The sequence below is a fragment of the Carassius carassius genome, chromosome 27 (genome assembly GCF_963082965.1).
Source record: "Carassius carassius chromosome 27, fCarCar2.1, whole genome shotgun sequence".
NCBI lineage: Eukaryota > Metazoa > Chordata > Actinopteri > Cypriniformes > Cyprinidae > Carassius > Carassius carassius.
The window spans coordinates 20,034,598-20,060,948 of NC_081781.1; the positions used below are offsets into that span (position 1 = coordinate 20,034,598).

The 26,351-nt window shown below is 37.8% G+C and overlaps 1 pseudogene; it reads right to left on the minus strand.

Annotated features, from left to right (window-relative positions):
• Nucleotides 1-26,351, minus strand: part of LOC132106973 (disabled homolog 1-like) — a 181,469-nt pseudogene that overhangs the window by 66,118 nt on the left and 89,000 nt on the right.

Consider the following 26,351-nt stretch of genomic DNA (forward strand, 5'->3'; position numbering starts at 1 on the left):
TCCGGCGCGCCTAGGGAAGGCCAGAGCAGAGCTTCCTCTGTAGGAGAAGCTGGACAGATGCTTAAGGAAGTTTTTATAGTGCTACGTGGGCTGATTATCAAGGGAGGATGGGGATTACAAGAAAAGACTCAAGTCTAACTGTTGTTTAAAATCCTCTTACCTTCAACTGATGAAAAGAGAGACATAAAAAGTGTTAGAGAGGAATACGAGATTAAAAATGACACTATGGGACTCATTTGTTTGATAAGGAGTGGACGACTGTGGGAATATGAGTATAGATTATGTGTCTGGATGAGTGAGGGGTAAACAGCTTTGATCAATAACAGTCTGAACATTCCAATCAGACCAACATGCAAATCAGATGGCAAAATCACCCTATCTATCCAACACATTAAGAAACCAATATAAACGCTGGTGAAAAGGGTGCGATTTATAGCGAACATACAATAAGACACTCTTTTTCGGAGGCATCACAACGATGTGTATCAATGTCTACTTATGTGTATCAGGGGCATACATGTATGCACAAACAGAGGAACCCACGTACACATGGTAGTGTGACCCCTGGTGTTCACATGGCTCATTACCCAATCTAATGGATGTGGCTTATTCATTCATTATGTAGATAATTAAATAAGGATTGTCAAAAAATCTTTATCACATTGTTTTTAAATAAAGTTAATTATAAATATATCTGGAATTTAAACCCTAAAACTAAATCTAAAAGAAAAAAAACATTAGCATTTTAAAAATATGAATTATTTTATGTTTATATTTTTTTCCTGCATTTTTTCCAAAGATGTGCCTTGACTTCCCAGAAGGAAAGATTTAATATTGATCTAAACCAATATTTTCAATCAAAGTGTGAAATGCATAAACAATTAAGCAATAAATAACTAAATATACACCCTGCCATATATTCATCATAATTATTTCAATCATAATATTTTTTTTTTTTTTTTTTTTTTTTTTTATAATTACAATCTGGAGTACGTAATCAGATTACAAAAACTACTACAGTTAAAGTTTTATTGATTACATAATTACCTATTCAAAAAATAACAGTAACATATTGTAAAAAAAATTCAATAAAAAGAGAAATAGATTATCCCTAATTCTTCTTTCCCCTTTTACATTTCCCTTCTTTAAATTCACATTTTATTTTCATTTGTAATGCAGGAATTCCCAAACTCTTCTTTTTCAGCCAAACCTCTTTCACATAATATATTTACTTGAAGTATCCTTATGATTTTAAGGCAATAAGTTAAGTAACGCATTTGCATGTATGCAGTTGTCTGAAATTAATTAATTGTCACATTATGCAGTTAAAATTAATATTACATTTGTTTGATTTAATGAATTATTAGCTTTTCATTAAACTCATGAACCTCAGTTTGGAAAGCCTTGACATAATGTTTAATGCACCTTATGTTGTTAATAACCCTGAATGGAATATATTTTCTTTATCTTGGTATTTTTATATCAATATGGTACAATATGATTCTATTTAAGTCAATGCTTTAAACAACTTAGTAACCTAAAAGTAATCAATAAGTAGTTTGATTATATTACTGAAAATATGTAATGCAATGGATTACGTTACTAAAAATTTTTCATGTAATCTGGAATAATTAACAGTAACCATATAAAAAAGCAACCAACGCACACACACCTTGAGTTTCATCATTGAGTCCTGACAGAGTTTGTCCCCTCTTGCGGCAGTGACCTCATCTATCCCGATGAGCTTGGCCTTATAGCGAACACCATCCCCCTTAAAACGCTTTATCAGAGCTGCTTCACTGCGGTCCTGCCCTGAAGAAAGAAAAAAAGAGAGGGAGACAGATGAAGCATACAGTCATTTGATGAATTTTGCATATCTGCAGCACATCTCCTCCTCCCTCTATCCACTATCATCTCAAAATGCCATTACTTTTCCCACGATCAGCACAATCTGGACCTTGCAGCTGACAAAAATACCAAGCTATATTCTAATAACCTGTATTTATCCCAGCCCACATCCTCATATTTCTAACACTGTGTTATGTTTGAGCAGTTAGCTCTTTAATCTCAGTCTCAGTCCAGCTGGAGTTTGTCTGTAGGATCCTGTGAGGTTGTGCAAAGCCAGGGGGTTTAAAATCAACCTGGAGCTTTGAAAACCCTCCCTAACCCCCAGCTGCCTTACATTTGGTGCCATATTCACAGCTCAGAATGAAGGTCAAGACTGCTGCATGTGTGTGGCTGTAATTGCAGGTATGTCAGGCCCGAGGCATGATGGGGAATGGTTGGTTTCTATGTAACAACGCTGTGTCCAAGTCTGGTGTGAGGTGATAGGAGGGATGAAAGCTGAATATTTTTTTGAGCTCTCACATCAAAGTGGATGTCTATCAGCCAATCATGGCTTAGAAAGTTCAAGTGGTTCCTCCCACACCTTCACTACAAAGCCTATAACTGGATAACTGGACTGACCAATCGATGAGCCTCCAAGGATGTAGACCAATTAACTGGCTAACGCTCAGTGAAGCAGAGACAAGGAGACCCAATTAGGTTTGAGCCTTCAGTTTGATCACTGGACAAATGCAAACAGACACTTGCCAGAAAACACATACACTTACTTAGGCTTAATTGATAGCATATAAAAGATGAAGGGTGAAAGAGTGTTTCTGAGCTGCAAAAGCGATATTTCAGTTAAGCAATATATTGTGAGAGGGCCGTGAGTCACCATGTCCCAAATGACTCAAAATAATAAACCACAAAGTTAGCAATATGAACGAGAACACTTGGTTACTTAAAAACAGTCACATCATAATTCATAATAACTTATGCTGGCTTCACATGCTATTGGAAACTTCCTATTCCCCACTTCGAGTTTGTCGCATTTAAGTGATTTGTTGTTGAAATTTTGATTTTGAAATTTCAGACAAATACATGATTATTTCACTCTTTATAATACATACAATATGCTCAAAATGACAATTGCACTCGGGCTCGGTACAATGCAACTGTGCCTAGTGTGAGTACACCCCAAGATGTGAGCATTCTGAACCTGATTCATTGCACTTTAATGTCTTTGTTAGCACACCCACCTCCAATGCCAGATTATGCTGATTCTAAAGGCCTCTTGAAGCTGAGAGAGTAGGACCAGTTACACATGTGCCGTGACCTGAATGGGGGATGGTTTAGGTGGGTGAGTGTAACAGAGGCCAAATGAGACTTTTGCAGGTAAACCTTACTCTCAGGACCTCAAGAGGCACACTAGAAATTGATGCTGTGGCCTTTAACATCCTTGTTAGCGCGCCAGCCTCCAATACCAGTTGACATTGGTTTAAATCGTGCTTGGAGTGATGAGAGTAGGTCCCTTTACATTGGTGTTGTGATACGAATGAATGTGATCTTTAAGGGGGCAATTGTAATAGAGGCCAGACAAGACCTGTGCAGGTAAACCTCAAGTTTGGGTCCTAAAGCAGAGCACTAGAACCTGATACCCTGGTTTTTAACATCCTTGTTAGTGCACACACCTCCCATGCCAAGTGATGCTGATTCAAATACTCCTTGGAGCAGAAAGAGTAGGACCAGTTATGTTGGTGCCATGACCCGGATGGGGGAAAGGTTCAGGTAGGTGAGTGAAGTGGAGGCCGGATGAGACATCTGCAGGCTAACCTTGCTGTCACAGTATCAAGAAGTACACTAAAAACTGTCACTGGAGGCTTTGGTCTTTTGTGTCCTTGTTTGCACATCTGCCTCCCATGCCATATGATGCTAATTTGAAGCCTGTTTGGTGGTGCGAAGATCTCTTCCACAAGGCTTGTAGCAACGTAGAGACATTTGAGATTTTAAGAGACAACTCTGGCCAAAACCTGAGGTAATTTAGACAAGACAAACATGTGGTGAGGGACTCAGCAATTTGTGTATAACATACCAAATATGCACATACAGTATGAGATGCCCTAGATTCCTCCAATATGTGGTATACTATGGGCTGTCCTGCTAGTCACCAAGCAACTGCACAATCATTAATCTATAGGAGTGGTGAAGAAAATTGCTCTGGGCTTCTAGTGCAACATATATCAATAACACTGACACAATGTGACATGCTAAAGTAAGAGATGAGCTATAATGAATATCAGTCTATGTCCTTAACATGCATAACACATACATTAGGCAGCTGATGAACAGGAGAGTGTGATTCATGAAAGATGATGAATTAACAACTCCTTGAAGGTCACCGCACACATGTTGGGTGGAACTAACTCATCTATTTTTTAATTCAACGAACAGCCTCCAGAGTTGTTCTGAAGCCCACTAACTTTCATTATATGGTTAAAAACATTCTTCAAAAATATTATCTTTTGTGCTCTACAAAATAAAGAATGTTATATGGGTTTGGATCAACATGAAGTGGACTAGTACTTTAGCCCATGCTCTGACAGCTTGTGGAGAGCTCTGGAAAGCTGATAACTTTCAGCTGTCCCTCAGCAGCAGGAATGGAAAGAATAAACACTCATTTATTTCCCCCAGTTCAGACCGCTGCACCTGCAATGCCGCTTATTATTACTGCCTACCTCAGGGACTGAACTTTGGCAGTAAAGAACTGACCATATGAGTGTGTGGGTGGGGTATATCTGTGTCCGAAGGCTGACAACTAAACTGTCCAAGAAGAGATGTCTTCAAATGAGCTCCAGCTCTCTACCCTGCAGGGCTCCAAAGTCCTCATTCATGCTGAGGACAGCTCGTGGTTTCTTGGAGAGAAGTCTGGATATCACCCACTTCCATGGCTCTTCAAACTGAGGGAACTCTGACTGCTACAGTGAGCTGTTGACATTAGGTCTAATGGAAGGATGGCACAGGAGCTTTGACTGCTATCTGCAGTTGCAACTGTAATCCCCACAACTAGGAATCCCAGAACTAGGAATTCCAGAGTCTGCACAATTTCAAAGAGAATAATTTCTGGAAACACATCAAATTCGAAAAGAAGCATCAATGATTAGAAAATAAATTAATAAGAATATATAAGATAAGAAATAAAAGTAATGTAATATGTGTGTGTGTGTGTGTGTGTGTGTGTGTGTGTGTGTGTGTGTGTGTGTGTGTGTGTGTGTGTGTGTGCGTGCGTGTGTGCGTGCGTGTGTGGTCAAGCGATTAATCGCATCCAAAATAAAAGTTCTTCATATAGGATAATGAAGATGTTTTTTATTATTATTATTTTCTGTACATATTTTATTGTGTATGCTTTTTTCACTGAAATGGTCTATACACTGACAAAGGGTCACCAGGGGAGGCGAGGGGAAGGGAAGGGAAGGGAAGGGAGGGGAGGGGAGGGGAGGGGAGGGGAGGGGAGGGGAGGGGAGGGAAGGGAAGGGAAGGGAAGGGAAGGGAAGGGAAGGGAAGGGAAGGGAAGGGAAGGGAAGGGAAGGGAAGGGAAGGGAAGGGAAGGGAAGGGAAGGGAAGGGAAGGGAAGGGAAGGGAAGGGAAGGGAGTACATGTGTACATACACAGCAGTGAGTAGCAAAAACAACACACACACACACACACACACACACACACACACACACACACACACTAAACCAAATCCAATAAGCTAAGATATAATAAATAAGCTTAATGTATATATATATTCTGATTTGTTATAAGGTTAAACTAATGTAAAACTAATTTTACCAAACAAATCTGAAATGATACAAAGAAAAAAAAATGGTTTAATTTCAGAAAGAGATAGAAAGATATCCCCCCTCCCCCACCCATACACACACACACACACACTTTATTACTACTGGGCTGGCATCTCCCTGTGGCATTGTGTCAATGCCAGAATCCACACATTGCCTAATGACTCCCTACAAGACTTTTCATTTTCTCACAACACAGCTCCAGTCTATATTGAATTAAAGCTGCTGCTGCCGACTTTAAAGTCCCTCTCTGTCTTCTCTCTCTCTCTCCGCATCTTCCTATTATTTTCTTCATGCTCTCTGTTTCTCAAGCCTTTTATCTCTCTGTTTTCTTTCTCCGTTTCATTTCTTCTGCGTCAAACAGAGATCAATATAAATTCATACAAAGTACTGGTTCTTCAGGACTTAAGTCAATGCTAAAACAAAATTAAATATAAATATTGTAACTTTACCACTTTCCATGATATTGTTAGAATTGAGTAAGAAATTAAGTTGATAAGAAGTAACTTGAAGAAGTAAGTTGATTAGAAAAACATATATAAAATAATAAGCCCTCCATGGCTAAATATGCACACAAATTTAGGCCTGAATATATAAATGATGTACAAAAATGATTAATATATTTATGCAGTGACAATATAATTTAAATTTAAAGCTAAATTTTATTGCTTTTTTATTTCCATGTATTTTAAATAATGGATTTTTTTAATGCATTAATTGATGTATTTATTTGAACCCTGCACTGTAATTAATAAGTATAGCTTCTGTCAAATCAGGTTTTATCACATTGGGATAAATGCTATGGTGCTAGTAGGATTCAGTCTGTTTGGTGTTGGTGTTGTAAACCTCTTTTTGTGTGATTTATTTATCCTTCAAGATGAAAATGGAAATTAATTGAGGTTCCTTCTGAGACCAGAAGCTATAGTCCCATTGTCGTTTGAAGTTGCTTAAAAATGTTGAGTTCATTAGACTTCAAAGAATCGCACAGTTTCAAGTCTCAGTCGAATTTAAATCTGATAGATCTTAAATCCCCTCAAGTGAGATGCAGTCAAGAGACAACACCAGAAGCTGTGTGTGTGGATACACACGTGCACTTACAACATGTCTAAAAATGTTGTTGATGTAGGTCACTGCTGACAAAAGCACTAAAACAGACACTTTAAGCACACAGAGTTAATTTACTGTTCTCTCAACACACATGACATACATCTGACTTAACCGAACATAAAACTGACTGCAGCTTCATCTACAGATCCACCCTAAAGACGAAGTTCATTCGCTGTCTTCTTAAGAGTGAGAAGAAAGGCAGAAATAAAGGCAGAAGCTTCTGCTAATCTCATTAGATTGATGGGTAAGAAAACATCAAAGTGTGTGAGATATCCATCAGCGAGCATGTGAGTGCATCTAATCAGCCTTCTGTAGAATGGACAAAATGGGCCAGTTCTCCACAGGGCGCACAGACAAGCACCAAATTTAGAGGTTCAGTGTGCATGCGTGTGCTTGTTTGTGCTATACATGTGGCAGCCTGGTTTCTGAAAATATCACCAAGATATAAACTGTTTTATAAGTCGCTGTTAAGATATAACTAGATATAACTAAATTAAGAGACTAAAAAAATGCCACATAATGTCTTAATTTAAACAAGCCCTGTACTGTAATGATCAAATTATTCAAATTTTAAATGCAGGGCGCAAGAATATCATTTTCATTTACCATGGTATTTACACACGTATGTAATCTTGAATATTATTTAATTAATGCAGAATGTATTGAATAATACATATATTTATTCATTTATTTTCTCACAAATTTTTCACTTCAATGTATGGCAACGTGGTCTGGTAAAACTTGAGAAATATATGTAGAATACCAAATTATTCTGTAATTGACCATTTTTAAAATGTTCTTCATTCAAAATGTAGAGAAGTACTATCATTATCCCCTTTGTGCCCCGAACATACATTAGCTTTATATGGTAACTTTAACAGGCAAAAATATTTGCAATTACACAAATGTCAAAATCAAGTAAACCTGGGGCGTTTTGCATCAGCATTACAATCTAACCACGTTCCCCAAGTATCCAATTCCTTGACATGCCACATATTTATTTCAGCAGGGAACATATAATGTAGTCCTTACATTGTTTTGTTTATTATTTTTCTTTTGTTAATGCAAATACAACTAATTCGAATTTTGCCAGGTGTACAAGTTTGCGTGTGTGAGATTATATGGCAGTCTGATTCATTTGTCATTTTATTCAGTCATATGTTTCTTTGCAGTGTTCCTGACCCCTGTGGGGAGAATCCACACAAATCAATTGAGAAGGACAGACGGGAGAAACAGAGAGGCCTCATAAACCCCAGATTGTCAGATCACATCCACTGAAAACTATCATCAGTCCTGAACGATAAACGTTTCATCGTACATCTCTAAAAGACAACTAACAGCAAATATCAGGCCTTGACCTGAGCTAACTTAATACACATCAGCAGTACAGAGATATATGCTCACTGCACACAGAGACATAAAGTAAAAGACAGATAGGACAGAGAGAGAAAATTATTTTTTAAGCCTTTTTTCTTTTACTGTTCTTTCACAATCTTCTTTATTTATGCCCTAGCAATTTATTATTATTACTTTTTTTCTTAAACAGGATGCAAGTAATTTACCTGTGATGTTAGACTAGTGATCTTACGTCCATGAAGGAATCATTATTTAAAGTGCACCTATTATGGATTTTTGAAACTGACCTTTCATGCAGTGTGTCACACGGCACTAAGTGAATGAAAACATCCTGCAAAGTTTTAAATCTGAAAGTGCAACGTGTAAAAAGTTATTGTCTCTCAAATAAAAGAATCGACTCTGAATCATTGAAACGGGTCGTTTCTAAAACTAATCACAAGCCTTACTGTATGTTGACATCATGCATCATATGACATCATACGTCAACATGAAACATTAGCATATTGCCCGCCCACTTGGTCTGAAGGAAAATGCAGATTCATTCTTTGCAACTAGGTGCCACTTTTGGAGCGGTTAAAAAAGCGGTTTCTCTAGAAAAACTGTACACAAAGCGGCACTGCACTCACTAATGCTGCTTTATCAGGCATTACAGGCATGATGAAATGAAACCAATCTGACCAAATTACTGCAGATTAGCGTCACGCAATGGAGGGGTTTAGAAAAATTAATCATTGAGCGAATAGTTTGGGAGTCACTGAGCAAGTAAGGTAAAAATAAATGCATATTATTAAAGTGTTTTTTGACCTTGCATGCATGTCAACTTTTTGTTGGGGACTCCCAAAACTAAAATATTAACCTTTCATTACCCATAATAGGGGCACTTTAAAGCCAGTTATTTTAGTAAACTGGATAAACTAGTTCATTAAAACTGACTGAAATCTCTGAAATAGCTCATGGCTCAGATCTACAAACTACTCAATTGACGTATCTGCAGTTACTCCAACTCGAAAGGAGTATGTGCTTCCACAAAGCTAGTTTTTGCCATCTCATTTAGCGCTCCAGTTACTCCAACAGAACACTGAACTGAGAACAGTAGTTTTTCTGCAGTTTGCGTAAAATAATCACTTTCCATTACTACTACTGACCTCAATCAGCAGAATCTAAAAGTACTGTTTTCAAACAGGTTTCCTGAACATTCTCCTCATCTGCTGTTGGTCAGACAAACAGAAAGCCATGCCCCTAACTCATCTTATTAAAGTTTTTTTTAAAGGATTAATTCACTTCCAGAAGGAAAAATACAATCCTGATAATTTACTCACCACCATGTCATCCAAGAAATTATGGTTTTTGAGAAAACCTTCCATGATTTTTCTCCATATAGTGGATTTCATTGGGAAACTTGAATTGGGAAACTTGGGTTGAATGCAGTAAGGAATAAGGGTCTTTTCTAATATATATATATATATATATATATATATATATATATATATATATATATATATATATATATATATATACACACTTTTTAACCACAAATGTTTGTCTTGCACTAGCTTGACCTTACACATTACGTAATCACACACACATTAGATAGGCAGAAGTACCGAATATTTACAAAAAAATTCAAAAGCCCTTTACAAATAGGTAAAACAACAATCAAAATGTTGGACAATTTTGAAGTTGAAGGGGAAAATAGGACTTTTTCACCCTGCCCTAGCTTTTTGAAATGGACGAAGAACTAACCATGTTTACTTTTCCAATGTGATTACGCAATACTCAATCATAAAGTTCAAAAGTTCATTTTTTTTTAAATGAACAATCGTTTCACTAGATAAGACCCTTATTCCTCAGCTAGGACAGTGAAGAGCTCTTTGAAGATGCATTGTAACTTCAAATTGGATCTTCAACCCATTGGCCGCCATCGAATTGGAATGTTCTCCTCAAAAACCTTAATTTCGTTTCACCTGAGGAAAGAGAGACATGAACATTTTGGATGCCATGGGGGTGAGTGAATTATCAGGAAATCTTTATCCTTAAAGTGAACTAATCCTTTAAGAAAATCTATCAATCCATCAGTGTGTAAGGAGGAAAAATAAGACAGAACGAAAATAAAATTTCTGTGTACATTATTATTTGCTTTTCCTTCTATGCAACTAAACTGCAAACATTTTAGCTATATAATTATCCAAATCATTTGTCATCCCAATAAGGCACATTAAACCAGAAGCTGAGAGTCTGAATGAGATGTTGCTGTGAGCCTGAAGGAATTAAATGACAATTATGCAAGCTCTGCTAGATACTGAGCTTTATATGCATCATTTCAAAGCCCCCATCCCTCATACACATTCACAGTTCAGTGTTCAGCCGAGGATGGGAAGGCAAATTCCCACTGAGTGTTTAATGTTACTTCTCTGTTTGGGATCAAGTTCACATTTATATGCCTCATCAAATGGCTTCTCTGTCTCAGGCAAAATTCAGAAGTGTGAGAGAAACATTCATCCTTCAGTAATTAGAACCCTGCTGTTACCATAACCCTACTCACACACGTCATATTTGCAGTCAACATTAACTATTTTATTAGCTAATTTGATGTATTTTGGAATGAAAATTATATCTAATAAAAGAAATGTTGGGGAGGACTTGATTTTATCCTCATATATGAGGATTGTGCAAAGTGGGTTTTAGAGTACATACTGTAACAGCGTAACTAAACAGCTACTATTTAGCACTAATGCTAAAAGAATCAAATGTTAATAAGCATTACTCTGTGTGTGTGTTCATGGAGTTGACTAAAACATGTACGTAACAGGTGATCCGTCAATGACTGTGGCAACCCTGAGGCATCGCCTGTGGCAGCCATGACCCCTGTGCTCCCACAATGCCCTGTTCTTCTGTTCCCTCCAAATCCCCTTTACCTCCCTCCCTGCTGTCACTTTCAATTGAAGCAGTCATTCAGTAAGACATCATGCCCTATACCTCAGTCTCTCGGCTACCTGATCCAGCTATTCCGCCTATAGATGACTGACTCTCCTCTGATATCTGAGTACAGTTATTTTAACTCTTGATTTCCTCTCATAAACTGTGCTTAGATTAAATCTGATTAGCAAACTGATTTAGAATTTATGAAATGGCTTGGCATTTTCCTACTTGTTAAATATTTCAGAATATTTAAATAAACTGCTCATTGTAATGACTTAATGCCTTGTAAACATGGCATCTGATACATAATCTGTGCACTTAAATATTGTTTGTAATATATATATATATATATATATATTCTTTACATCTTTTCTTAGTGAGTATACGAATCTTAGTCTTTTTTTTCTCAGAGGTAAAAAAGTACTGTGTGTAAATTTAATGTTATTATATAATATAATTAATGTTAAATTGTCACTTTGATCTGTCAGAAAAGGGAAAAGAAAATTGTCAAAAAACAATAATACCATTTTTTCCACTTTAAAAATATATAATTATTTATACAATTAAAAAATTAATTATACAAATAATTGATTGTTTGTGTAGAATGCATTTGTAGAATGCATGTTTAAATCCATATATATATTCATTACTATTATTATTATTAATAGTCATTATATAATTATCAATATGCAGTACTGTGCAAAATACACTTTTTATTATAAATATATTCTGCGTAGTTATTAAGTCATGTACAAGCTTATGTACAAATTAAATCCTCTTGACTTGAAAATAAAGTTATATGCTTTTACTGCTACTACAGCAGCACTCGTCTGTTATTTTAGAAAAACTGGACACTCTGCACCCAAGGCCGTGTATCAATTTCTCTACACAAAATGGCTCCACAGTTGAGCTACAGGGCCTATAACTCAGCACTAAACACCCTCCCACTGGTGTGCCTCTCTCTCCCAGTACTCATCATTTACTATATGAAACACTGAACCACAGGAAAATAAAAAGCTACTTTATCACTGCAAAACAATAACATCAGGTAAACACAGTGAGAGCCGAGTGGCAATAATGCTACCACAATAAAGCAATATATCAAGGATATTCTTTTCCTCTTCTTCTCCTTTATTCTGGCTTCAAATGCACATTTGGAGACAAGATGATTGCCAATGTGCAGTGAAGGGAAATAGTATGCTGCTTTGGAAGGGCTATTTGAGTGAGATTGGAGCGAGCTGAGACTGTAAGTACGTTTGGGTCCTGTCTTGATGGAAAAGCACATTTTAATAACAGCCAACAAGGCCTGAGGGAGAAGCAGCACATATAGCAGGAAGATTAGATGTGCCTCAACACAACCAGCCCCTTCATTCAATTGTCTGCCATATCTGAGAAAAAGGCTAATTTATCAGATGGAAAATGCAGATGTGCATGTTTTACTCGAACACAGAAAGGAACCCAGAGTGGAACAATTCCATCTTCATCTTTCACATTTGATTTGTTAAGCCTAGCATAGCTAGCACAAATTAGGGCACACTTTTATTAGAGTAAACTAGTCATTTGAGGAGAATGTGCTTTTACATTTAGAGCGCAATTTCATTTTAATCAGCCTAAACTGATTCTAAACTCATTTGTTTACATGAGTCTGGCAAACTTGGCCCATATCAAATTATGCAAATTAGCTCTAATGCTGTTCAGCTACCTATACATATTGAGCCAAACACAATCTTCTCAATGAAATACGTTTGCTGCTCTTAGTTTAAGCTACTAGTCTTGCTGCTTTTCCAGCCTCCCTTATGAAAATTTACCATGGTTTTACTACAATTTCAACCAAAAATTAAAATTAAATTAAAAAAAAAAATTGTCCGGAGATCAGGTAAGACCAGCACACTAAGAGTGGTTTTAGCAGGGATATTACACTTCAAGGTATGTTATGCTAAACTATGCTAAGCTATTTTAGCATTTTTAGCCAAATAAGAGTACCCAGCCATTAATAGAGCAAAATGACTAGCCTGATCACAATAAAAACCCTGTTGAAAAAACCTGCATATGCCAGTTAGGCATGTTTTGAAGCTGGGATGCTGGTTTGAGCTGGTCTAATCTGGTCCTTTGCTGGTTTATGCTGGTCCTTTGCTTGTTTAAGCTAGTCCTTAACTTGTCATGTGCTGGTCTTAAACTGGTCCGACCAGCTTAAGACCAGCACATGACCAGCTAAGGACAATCATAAACCAGCAAAGGGCCATCTTAAACCAGCAAAGGACCAGCTCAAAACAGCATCCCAACTTCAAAACATAGCTGTGACGAGTGGGGCGGGGCCGAGGGACGTGGGAGCGAGGCCGGTGGAGTGATTGGAGATGAGCTACACCTGTTCGACCCGCCGGTCTCGAGGCCCACGGAGGAGATGGAAGGATATAAAACTAGAGCGACGACAGTGAAGGACGAGAGAGGACCAGGCCTGGGCTTTGTTTTAGATTTTGGTTTTATTTTGTGCGCATCAGTCGTCCGTGAGGGGCTGGTGCGCTGTTTTGTGTTTATTTTTGTAATTAAAGTTTAATTTGATTGTCCGCCGGTTCCCGCCTCCTTCTTCCCGATGATTACGAAGCTTAATTCATTACAGTGGTGCCGAAGCCCGGGAGAAGGAGGGACGTGCTGCTGAAGATCCCTCGCCGCTGTGGTGAATCCGTGGTGCCAACGAGCAGGCGAGGAGTGTGCCGCCATGGACGCTCGAGGTGGTGGGCTGGAGTGAGTTGCCGAGGACGGGCGAGCTCGCTGCCGGCCACCCACGATATGGAGGGGCGGCTGCCGTCCGTGAGGGAGCGGAGGAGTCAGCGCCGTTCGCCAGGTGGCCGGAGCCTGCTGCCATCCGCCGGAACGGGGAGGAGCAGGGAACGGGGGACTCCTGCCGGCTGCCCAAAACCGGAGGAGCCGTCGCCGTCCACCGGGCGGCGGAGGAGTGTCGTGCCGTCCGCCGAGGGCCGTCCAGGCACCGCGGAGGAGATCACCCAGCTAGTGGAGGGCCGAGCAGCAGTGCGTCTGGGTACCGGAATTTATTATTATTTTTTCCTCTCTCCCCTCTCTAGTCTCTGTCGCTCCTCCTTCTATCTCCTTTTCCTTTCGCCTTGTCTGTCCTACCCCCAGGTTCCCGCAGGTCCCCGTGAGCGGGGGGGGGGGAGTAGAGCGCAGTCTCATGAGTACCCCCAGCCTGCGAGGGGCGATGGGGGTATGTGATGAGTGGGGCGGGGCCGAGGGACGTGGGAGCGAGGCCGGTGGAGTGATTGGAGATGAGCTACACCTGTTCGACCCGCCGGTCTCGAGGCCCACGGAGGAGATGGAAGGATATAAAACTGGAGCGACGACAGTGAAGGACGAGAGAGGACCAGGCCTGGGCTTTATTTTATGTTTTGGTTTTATTTTGTGCGCATCAGTCGTCCGTTAGGGGCTGGTGCGCTGTTTTGTGTTTATTTTGGATAATTAAAGTTTCATTTTGATTGTCCGCCAGTTCCCGCCTCCTTCTTCCCGATGATTATTAAGGTTTAATTCATTACAATAGCTAACCAGCATATGCAGTTTTTTTTCCAACAGGGAATAACAACTGAATTCTCAGATACGATTGAAGGTGGATTCAGTTCCCTTTAAAATACTTCCATTCTCATTAGCATTCATTTGAAACATTCACATACTATATAAACCAAATTATTAGTGTCGTTCTGGCCCTGCAGAGACTAACTATTCTTGCTTGACTGCTTTTGTGATTAAGTACTGCTGGAAACTTTAACAATCTGCTTTAAAATTCCAGTGGCAACTTTTTTTTATTATTTTTTTATTTCCTTTTTGTTCTAGGAAAAGTGCTCAGTTACCGCAGGTGAAAGCACAACAGGGTTCTACATCATTAGCCAACAACTTACACAAACACACACAGAAAATCAGACCAAAGAGTTTTTTTCCATATTATAAAATCTCAATTCAGTTTAGAGAACACTGCCGCATGCTGTGGGTTCAGAAACACCTGCAGCGGGTTGTTTGGGTAATAACATGTTTGTCTTCTCATTGCTAGCATGTGTTTCGCTAAGCTAAATCTCTTTAAAAGCATGTTGTCAGACAGGCCTGTCACCAGTACATGGGGATCAATTCTGCTCTAAATGTGAAGAGGAGCCTCTCTTCTCGGCTGAGGAACTTATGTATTATCTTTCTCATCTCTCTGATTGAAGAGTTACTGAATCTGACATGACTCATAGTAATCTTTATCATAGTATTGGATCCACTTTAACTTGCACCTCTCAGTTCAGTCTAGACAGTTTTGTTCATGCATCAGACAAATGAAGTCAGGGATCATTTAAAGTTTCAACAAAATCAATAGAAAAGCAAGTTTTGAAAAAAGAAATCACTCAGTGGGGTGAAAGGACGGTCAATATTCCACCTAAAAAGAGGTCTCTATTAAAGTAAACATGAATATCATTTACAACCCATTTTATGTCCATAATAGTACATATGTCATTGTCAAAAAACTAATATTTCACTTTCCACAAATGTCGGACAGGGCTTGATTTTATTGTAATTAACTGGATTGTAAACTTGAATTGAATCAAAACTTGAGCTGAATAATGAAACTATTATCTTTTAGAGTTGCTTTACGGCACTAATCAAATTTGTCTCATATTTAAAAAAGATTGCATAATTCTGTTATTTCCTTGTTTGTTACTGTGAAGCTGCTTTAAACAAACTGTATTGTGTAAAAATCTACAGAAAAATTAAATAAAAGGTGAATTTGGGAAAAAAATATAAAATAAAAGATTTCAAGCTTTCATTTATTTATTTTTCTATTTAATAAAATTTTATTTTAGTAATGTTGACTGTTGAATACAAGTTGCAGCATAAAACCAAAAAAATGAATAAAAGAAAAAATCTATAATTTGGACCCCTACAATGTTTTTTTTTTGGCTATTGCTACAAATATACCCCAGCAAGTCCAGGGTCACATATTTACTTCAGATTAGTAATCTCTGCTTTAAGACATCAAATATTGTCTTATAATTACAGAAGAAAATTACATTTGACTGTTGTCTTTGGATATTTATATTTTAATTCTTAATTTGAATAGTAAATGAATTAAATTAAAGAAATAAATTAATGCATTTAGCAGACGCTTTTATCCAAAGTGACTTACAGTGCATTCAGACTAACAGTTTTTACTTAACATGTGTCGAACCCATACACCCTGCACTGCTAACGCAATGCTCTACCACTTGAACCAGTATTTGATGAGCATAAAGATGACTAGAAGCTCAGAAGTTTCCAGTTAAAGTAAGACAACTAAAAGAACCAGGAGATATAGCAATCTGAAATTAAACTAGAGGACGATTCAGCAAGAATAATGTTTTTGGATTGCAGATATCAAAGTCTTTCCTTCAGAATCTAATACAATTCCAGCTGATCTCACTCTATATTATTTCCCACTGAATATACTATTCAATTTTGAAATTTTGTATACCATTATGGAATTGAATTGTGTTATGAATGTGGTTTCATGTTGACTTAAAGTCTGAGAAGTCACCGGGGTGCAGTGCTGCAGTAATGTAAGCGGTGCTGATGCAGAGTTCTCCTGTCCTGCCATCGTGACCTCCTGACTATCAGTGTGGTGCAGATCTAACCTGAGACTGAGCTGAGGTCATTGAGTCCTGACAGACTACACCTGACAAATTAGTGTGTTTAAGCACTGAAGGGGCTGCAAGGAGACACATATCCAGCATCAAGGTCAGTCTGCAGAGTTAGTAGAGAGGTACCGCGAAAAAGTTTTGCAGACTGTCAAAGAAAGTCCAAAAGGGGAGATTAGACTATATGGAGGCGACTCAGGCGAGGAATTAAAGTTTACAGGCAGACACAAAGACCTTTACGCCTCAGCAGGAGACGAATGCAAATAAAAGATGCATTTAGAATGTGTATACATTTGTATGTGTAGGCCTGTGTGTATATTCATGCTACCGTGGGAGTGTGTCTTCTGAGTCAAGTTCCACAGGGAATTGGGGATTTATAAAGATGCAGCCTTGGGTGGTTTGTGGGAAACTTCTAGGATTGTTCTAGAGCTTTATTTGCATTTCTTGTCCTTGTTCATCACTTTGAAAAACATTTTGTGAGACACACAAGCTGCAGCACCTGCAGGTTCTAACTGTGACTCAGCAAGCACACACACACACACACACACACACACACACACAAATCAACACATAACTAGAAATTCACAAGACAAAGTAATTAGGCAAAAAGAAATAATAAAGAAATATACTTTCAGAAATAAGTTAACTAAATTAATAAAAATAAATATAAAATGGAAAAATAAAAACTTATAAAAAATAGAAACCCACATTTCAAACAGCTAGAAATTAACAAGCCAAAGTAACCAGACAAAAAGCAATAAGTAAATAATCCATATTACAAAGCATATTTCAGAAAACTAGAAATATAAAAAGCAAAATAAAGACAGACAAACAGACAGACAGACAGACAGACAGACAGACAGACAGACAGATAGATAGATAGATAGATAGATACAATATAGTAAATAGGATGTTTTCTACACCATTTTCTATTTATTAATTCATATAATACATATTTCTGTGCTGTTGTGATGCAGAAGTCATTTCACTGTGTATAATGATGTGATTAAAATGACCAGGTTTGCAAATGGGTAGCCTATTTTTAACTTCATGTTTGCTATGCAATGAACCTTGTGTAGGTTGAGCGAGTTCACCTTCTCACATCACATATTCATGAAAGACTGATATTGAAATGAGCGTGAAGCTCCTTCGCATCCATGAACTCCCTCAGCCTGCGGCAGCCATGTTTCGATGTAGCTTTTGCTCGTCTGCTCAATTCCTGACCCTGTACATGTCCGTAAAACTCCAGTCCTGTTTGGCTGTGCAGAATTCACAAGACATAGCCATCAATCTCTCTCTATCTCTTTTACTCGCTCACACACTCTGAGACTCTTTATTCTGATTCCCTCTCTGACAGAAAAAGGAAAGAGATTTCTAAAGGCATACTGCACCAAAAAAAATTGTATTGTCATGTTGTTCCAAACAATATTGAATTTACTCCTGCACAGAAGAATTGTACAAGTCATTTTCCATGCAGTAGAGTTTCAAGCTTAAAAAGGACATTTTGCATCAAATTCATTGTAATTTTCTACCTTTCATTGTATTTTCATTGTAAATTCATTGCATGGCAAAGAGTGTTCCGTACATTCTTTAAAATATCTGTTGATGACAGATCCTTTAAAGAAGATTTTCTTCTCTCACATAACGACATCCCAGACTACACGAAGAACAACACGGATAAAGCTAACGCACATGTGACTCACTTAGTGGGGTGTCTACCCCGCTATACAGCAACAGCAGAATTTGACAGCTGCTCTGCACCCGTGAGCACAGAAATGCACTTTAGGGGGCCTTTGATTTGCTTGCCATCCAATGTACAGCAAAATCAATGGCGGGTTATTCAAGTTTACCAGGTATGACTAGCACCCACTCGCTGACCTTTTCCCACAGTGCATGAGCTGTCTACAAATCAATGGCCTTTTGTCCCAAGCCTAAATAGATGTTCACCGTGCATTCAGCCTGCAAAAATAAGAGATCCCAGCTTTTATTGACATCACAGCGACTTAAATGTTACCTGATGGGCCGAATCGATGCGCTGGTCTGAAATTCATTGCTGTGGAAAGTTGAAGTGGGATGTACAGGTAAAGCTGTTTAAAGCAAAACCAAAGCGAATAGTTGTTCGAGTTAAAGATTTGTTGACAAGGTGCACTAAAATGGCTGGAATTAAAATATGAACATTTTAAAACACTAGGCATAATACAATTGACAATTTTGTAAACAATTTGTACAACCCGAATTCCGGAAAAGTTGGGACGTTTTTTAAATTTTAATAAAATGAAAACTAAAGGAATTTCAAATCACATGAGCCAATATTTTATTCACAATAGAACATAGATAACGTAGCAAATGTTTAAACTGAGAAATGTTACACTTTTATCCACTTAATTAGCTCATTTAAAATTTAATGCCTGCTACAGGTCTCAAAAAAGTTGGCACGGGGGCAACAAATGGCTAAAAAAGCAAGCAGTTTTGAAAAGATTCAGCTGGGAGAACATCTAGTGATTAATTAAGTTAATTGATATCAGGTCTGTAACATGATTAGCTATAAAAGCTTTGTCTTAGAGAAGCAGAGTCTCTCAGAAGTAAAGATGGGCAGAGGCTCTTCAATCTGTGAAAGACTGCGTAAAAAAATTGTGGAAAACTTTAAAAACAATGTTCCTCAACGTCAAATTGCAAAGGCTTTGCAAATCTCATCATCTACAGTGCATAACATCATCAAAAGATTCAGAGAAACTGGAGAAATCTCTGTGCGTAAGGGACAAGGCCGGAGACCTTTATTGGATGCCCGTGGTCTTCGGGCTCTCAGACGACACTGCATCACTCATCGGCATGATTGTGTCAATGACATTACTAAATGGGCCCAGGAATACTTTCAGAAACCACTGTCGGTAAACACAATCCGCCGTGCCATCAGCAGATGCCAACTAAAGCTCTATCATGCAAAAAGGAAGCCATATGTGAACATGGTCCAGAAGCGCCGTCGTGTCCTGTGGGCCAAGGCTCATTTAAAATGGACTATTTCAAAGTGGAATAGTGTTTTATGGTCAGACGAGTCCAAGTTTGACATTCTTGTTGGAAATCACGGACGCCGTGTCCTCCGGGCTAAAGAGGAGGGAGACCTTCCAGCATGTTATCAGCGTTCAGTTCAAAAGCCAGCATCTCTGATGGTATGGGGGTGCATAAGTGCATACGGTATGGGCAGCTTGCATGTTTTGGAAGGCTCTGTGAATGCTGAAAGGTATATAAAGGTTTTAGAGCAACATATGCTTCCCTCCAAACAACGTCTATTTCAGGGAAGGCCTTGTTTATTTCAGCAGGACAATGCAAACCACATACTGCAGCTATAACAACAGCATGGCTTCGTCGTAGAAGAGTCCGGGTGCTAACCTGGCCTGCCTGCAGTCCAGATCTTTCACCTATAGAGAACATTTGGCGCATCATTAAACGAAAAATACGTCAAAGACGACCACGAACTCTTCAGCAGCTGGAAATCTATATAAGGCAAGAATGGGACCAAATTCCAACAGCAAAACTCCAGCAACTCATAGCCTCAATGCCCAGACGTCTTCAACTATTTTGAGACCTGTAGCAGAAATCAAAATTGAAATGAGCTCATTTTGTGCATAAAATTGTAAACTTTCTCAGTTTAAACATTTGCTATGTTATCTATGTTCTATTGTGAATAAAATATTGGCTCATGTGATTTGAAAGTCTTTTAGTTTTCATTTTATTAAAATTTAAAAAACGTCCCAACTTTTCCGGAATTCGGGTTGTAAGTAATCTACCCAACTCTACCTTTCTGAAGAAAAATACCAATAATTGTCTTAGCAGATTTTATTGGTATATCTGGTATTCCAGCCTGGCTTAGCTTGTTTAGACTTTTGGCTCAGTAAGGAAAATCTAGCATCTGCAATTATAAGAAGACTACTGGTTTCCTGGTCTATGGAAGGCTAACTCCCTTGACAATACACAATGATTACTATCATAGTGAGAATGACCTTTTCTTGGCTGGTCAGCTATAAGCATAAAGTTAGCATAACAATGATGACAGCTGGAGCACTGTACATTAGGCCATTTTAATGTGTCTCTGCAGTACCGAGGGCTAAAGGCAAGTTGTTAATGAGGGTCTTTTGAGGGTCACACTCATGTCCAATGGACAGAAAGGTTCAGACAGGCTCCTACACTGCAAACAAACGATGCCCGTACCATAGTAAAATGATGGTATGAGATACCATGTATGGTTGTGGTCTTGTGGATGCTTACAATGTTGAGAAGCTACTTAGTAACATTAGCGATGATGCTAACGCAACTAGATTTTTCAGTAAGCTAAGCTTTTTAAAAATTAGTGTAGCTTTTCAGTAACAAGTTATTTTTTCTAGCGATTAGTGGTGTAGCATGACAAACTGTCACATCACTGATTTTAAGTCTCATTATATTGTGAAACCAAGCAAGCTGACGCAATAAACAACATGTTCCTTACTCTTTCTCTCAAATAGCACTAGAAAAACTGATTCATTTGACTTCAATCAGCTTTGAATTTCATTTAAATTTGAATGAACTGGTTCAAATAAACGTTCACTAATCCATTTCAATCATGACCACTCAGTTTTGTTTCTCTAAATATACATGTACAGGCTAGTCAGAGCTATAGTTTAGCGGTTAGCAAACCTGCATGTTAAGTTGTGATGCTAATGTTTTGAAAAAAGATTTCAATCTGAGAAACATTTATGTTTATGTTCCTTATAAATATGAACAAACTATAGCTAGTAAGAGCTATAGCTTAGCGGTGAGCAAACATTAACATGTGGTGTTCATAGGATTAAATTAATTTTAAAATGTTTTCACTGTTTATCTCTGAAATTGTTTTCAAAAATAAGTGGCAAACAGGCTAAAAACACAAAGTAAACACAGATTACCATCTAAGATAAGATATTAAACTTTTAGATTATATTTCACAGTGACAACAGCTCTTCTATGAATGTGTCCAAAATCCACTTTTTTTCTACAAGGCAACATTTGGAAAAGTTCCTGAGAGAAATGCTGACAGTTTGTCATTACACACATCCTCCAAATGTGTGTCAAGAAGTGCCAGTCATCGATATGTCATGTTTTCACCATCAATGGGTCTGTTCTGAGGTTGTGAGAAGGTTTTCAACAGAATTTTTAAGTCTGTTCTACACAACTGCCTTCACAGTGAACTCTATTGTCAACCTGCCAGTCTCTTCCAATGAAAGCAGCAGACGCTCAGGTCAAAGTGAATGCTTCACTTCTGTCCTCACTGTGTATTGTCATAGTCTTCCCTGTCATACTGCTTCTACTCACCGCCAGCTCATCTCTCAAACCACATGGCCAGTGTGTTAGCACATTAACCTCTGCCAAGAGTCACACACACTTGCACACACATCTACTGTAAGCTCAAGGCACCGACAGACTTCTGTTAAGGAGACAGTTCAGCTAAACATTTTATTAGCACCATGTTGTTCAAAACCCATGTGACTTTCTTTTTTCAGTGGAACACCAAATACAAAGTTAGGCATAATCAGGAACCCCTGGACATATGGGCCCCAAGAAATTGTCCCACAATTCACCCACAGTTCATTAGTGAATTCCTCAAGCAGAATGTCCTATCTGCTCTTTTCCATCCAAGGAATTGTGTCTGATTTTAACAGATTCATGATATACCTGATAATCGAATATATATATTTGTCGATTCTGATGATTTGTAAAATAATAAAAATAAATAAATAAATAAATAAAAATAAAAAAATAATAATTATATCTGTGGCCAACAAAAATCTTGTAAATACAACTGTCTGAAATTACAATCCTAATCTATTCTAAACTAAAATTCTACACTTGTCTAAGAAAATAAATAACATGAATAATTGTAAAAACAATTGTTAAAATAAATTGTTAACAGTATAAAACATGCATATTCATTTTGAGATTTGCAGATTAACAGTATTATTAAATAATTAGTATTTAATATTAAGCACTGGATAATTAGAATACATATTTATGTAAGAACAGGGGAAATGAGCATGCAGAATATATACATTATTATATACCGTATTTTTCCGGAGTATAAGTCGCACCTGAGTATAAGTCGCATCAGTCCAAAAATACATAATGACGAGGAAAAAACATATATAAGTCGCACTGGACTATAAGTCGCATTTATTTAGAACCAAGAGAAAACATTACCGTCTACAGCCGCGAGAGGGCGCTATATGCTGCTCAGTGGTAGACTACAGGAGCACTGAGCAGCATAGAGCGCCCTCTTGCGGCTGTAGACGGTAATGTTTTCTCTTGGTTCATTTCTCTTAGTTCATTTTTATTGGTTAATGTCAAATTAATTTTGATAAATAAGTCGCACTTGACTATAAGTCGCAGGACCAGCCAAACTATGAAAAAAAGTGTGACTTATAGTCCGGAAAATACGGTACATATGGTCACTGTGATTTTGCCAAATAAGACATGTTGCTAGATCAACATCTTCTAATGATCCTGGATCAACATTATTGTCCAAAAATATAAACTTAATCCAATCCCTACCTCTAAACGTAACCCTACCTAGGGCTGGGTATTGTTCAAAATCTTTCGATCCGGTGCCAATTTCGATACCTCAGTTTTGATACCGGTTCCTAACGATACTTTTTCCGATAACCATTTTATGAAACCCATTTTAACAAGATTACAGAACACATTACCTCAGAAAAACTTTGGTTTTATTTTTTCAGTTTGACTCATGCTCCTTAGCCAATGCACAAAGAAAGCACAAAGGAACAAAATAGTGTCAATAGTATCGAGGCAATTCGGTCGGGAACCTAAAAAGTATCGAACTCGGTACCCAGCCCTAACCCTACCCATAATTTATTCCTAAAATCAGTGGGAAATGATAGCTGATTAACATGGGTGTAGAAGCACCTAACGCTGGTTGTAAGCCTAAAACAGATATTTCCTGAAAAGTTATATCTCAATTCTGATTGGTTGATTGGAATGTTGTTCCAGGATTCAACGAGGATGTTGATCCAGGAACATACTGTACTTGGTGAAATCAGACTCGCCATATACATATACATCATACGACATCAACCAATAAATTAAAGGAAATGTCACTCAACAAACCTTAAAGGACATGTAACCAATACAGTGCATTTTAAGGTGTCCATTTTTAAGTTTCACAGACAAAATAACATAAAAAATGTAGTAATTAATTCACTCTTTTTTTAAATTCCATTTATATATGATTTTGCACACCAGCAGTGGTTTAAGTTTAATACGTGCATCTGTCAAGGCCATGAATAACCTATCTTGACCTTGTGCATTTGTGTGTGTTTTCCTGTGATATTAGACAGGCCATGATCTGACCTCTGTCCTGTCTGTCTGCATGCCTATTCACAATGGACACAGAGACTGCAGCCATTCTTTGATGGTGTGTAATTACTCAGTCTTTGTGTGTGGCACAATGACAGCTTTACAGCTAAAATCAGTTTCCGAGTTTCAACACCACTATTTTTTAGTCTGTTAGACCCTGTGAGATGAATAGGAATGGTAACGGCTATAGTTTCTTTCAGGTATTACAGAGCACACACTTCATTATTCTGACTATATCTGCAGGCGGACACAGACTACGCACAGTCCTACATAGTCTGTTAACTCCTGACCCCTCAATTAACATTCAACGTCTCCATACGACACTGAATGGAGCTCTGACCTCTTCTGATAACAGCCTTCAGAGAACACTCTGAATAGACAGACAGTGCCCTAAGAGATGCTACTGAACAAATTGCTTTGTGGGAAGTGTAGGCAATCAATATGAGGTGCCTAACAAGGAGACACTGCTACAGCTTCAGGCTGCAACCATGAAAAAGAGATAAGTTGAGGTGTCTCTGGGGATGCCACATAGAAAGAGCAGCTCTGTCATACTGAAAGTGGTTATTGGCTGATTGACAGGACTGTAGAGAAGAGGGCTAGACTGCTTAATTGATACAAGAGAGTTTCTAGGATCAATGAATTTTATGTTCTCAATGAATGTGAAATATTGGCTTGATATGAAGAACTGCAGCCAGTTAGACATATGCGATGTTATATTTGTTGTACATCTTGTACACCTATTTTTATGCCTTGTAAACTTAAAACATCTGGTGTACTCTTATTCTATTTTATTGTTGCAGATTCTGATGATTTGCCACCAAAACAAAGTTATCTAGCTGGTTAACATGCAGTAAACAATGTTTTGTCGCAGCAGCAAAATTACTTCTCGTATTTTATCTATTGTTTATTTTGTTCTATATATGTCCAGGCATATGTCCTGGAGAATTTGGGGTTTTGGAGGGATCTACATTATATTTTGTACTGTATATGTATGTAAATGTGTTATGCCTGGACATTTTTTTAAACTAAATTGTAAACAAACATGACCAAAAAACAAAAACAAAGCTTATAATATTATAGCAGAATAATTACAAGCTTGTTGCAAATGTAGTAATAATACTGTGTAAATGTATCACGTATATATGAAGAGTTTGGTTCCAAAATACAATAAATGCCATTTTAAAATAAATAAATAAATAAATAGATGAATAATAAGTTTCCACCAAAATCAGTATTGTATCTGTTTGGTATTGAAAAGTCAATTTAAAATTTTACGCAAAATGTGAAATTCACAAAGTTATTAGGTCATGTTTTCTCCTTTTTTTTCAAACTGCGACAAATGCCAGTCTCCCTTTTTTGCAAAATGTGATATATGTTCTCAACTAATCACAGCGCATTATACCATGCACTGTAAACAGAAACAGGCTGAACGATAAATCGCATGTGACTGTCATGCGCATCTCGTCAGTAAAGCCGATTCTGTGATTAATAGTACCAGTAAATCTACCAGTAAAATGCACTTTTGGAAGTTGAATGTAAGGGAAATGTAATTTTGGAATTTCTGGGGTCTAATGTGATGTTGTTCATGTTCTTGTTCATGATAATTTTTTATTTTTTTTAATTGCTGTAATTAATTTACAGCATTAATAAGATGACCCATTGGGCCCTATTTTAATGAACTAAACGCAAAGTTTAAAGCGGCGCAGGTGCACATAGGGCATGTCCAAATCCACTTTTGCTATATTAAAAACGTCCATTTTTAGAATGGTTTGTCCCTATTCTCTTAATAAATAATGGGCGTAACATTCAATAAACCAAACAGAGTATCATCTCCCATTCCCTTTAAGAGCGAGATGTGCTCACGCCATGGCGGATCGCTATTTACATGGCAGAATTTGTTGGCAGAAAAAGCAAGCAGGAATCCACCAAAGCTTCCCGAGGTGAAGAAGGCATGGGATTAAGTAGAATTTCATTCATCATTATAAGTATTAATAGGCTGAATTGCAAATAGGTAGCCTAATTCTAATACACGTAATGGCTATCCATCATTACATTTGCATATTTATTTAACCTACACAATAATATTCTTTTACACTGTAATCCTTTTGTTTTTAATATTTGGCATGTTTGTGTGATGCGCATCCCTGTTTGTAATAAGCAAAGTCAACGTGCACTGTGGACCGCCCAGAGTCATATAGAGAGAGAGTTGCGACAACGGAAGTTAGAAATGTTTGGTTGTCACATGATTCGTGTCGACTTCAAATAGTTCCAGGAAGTG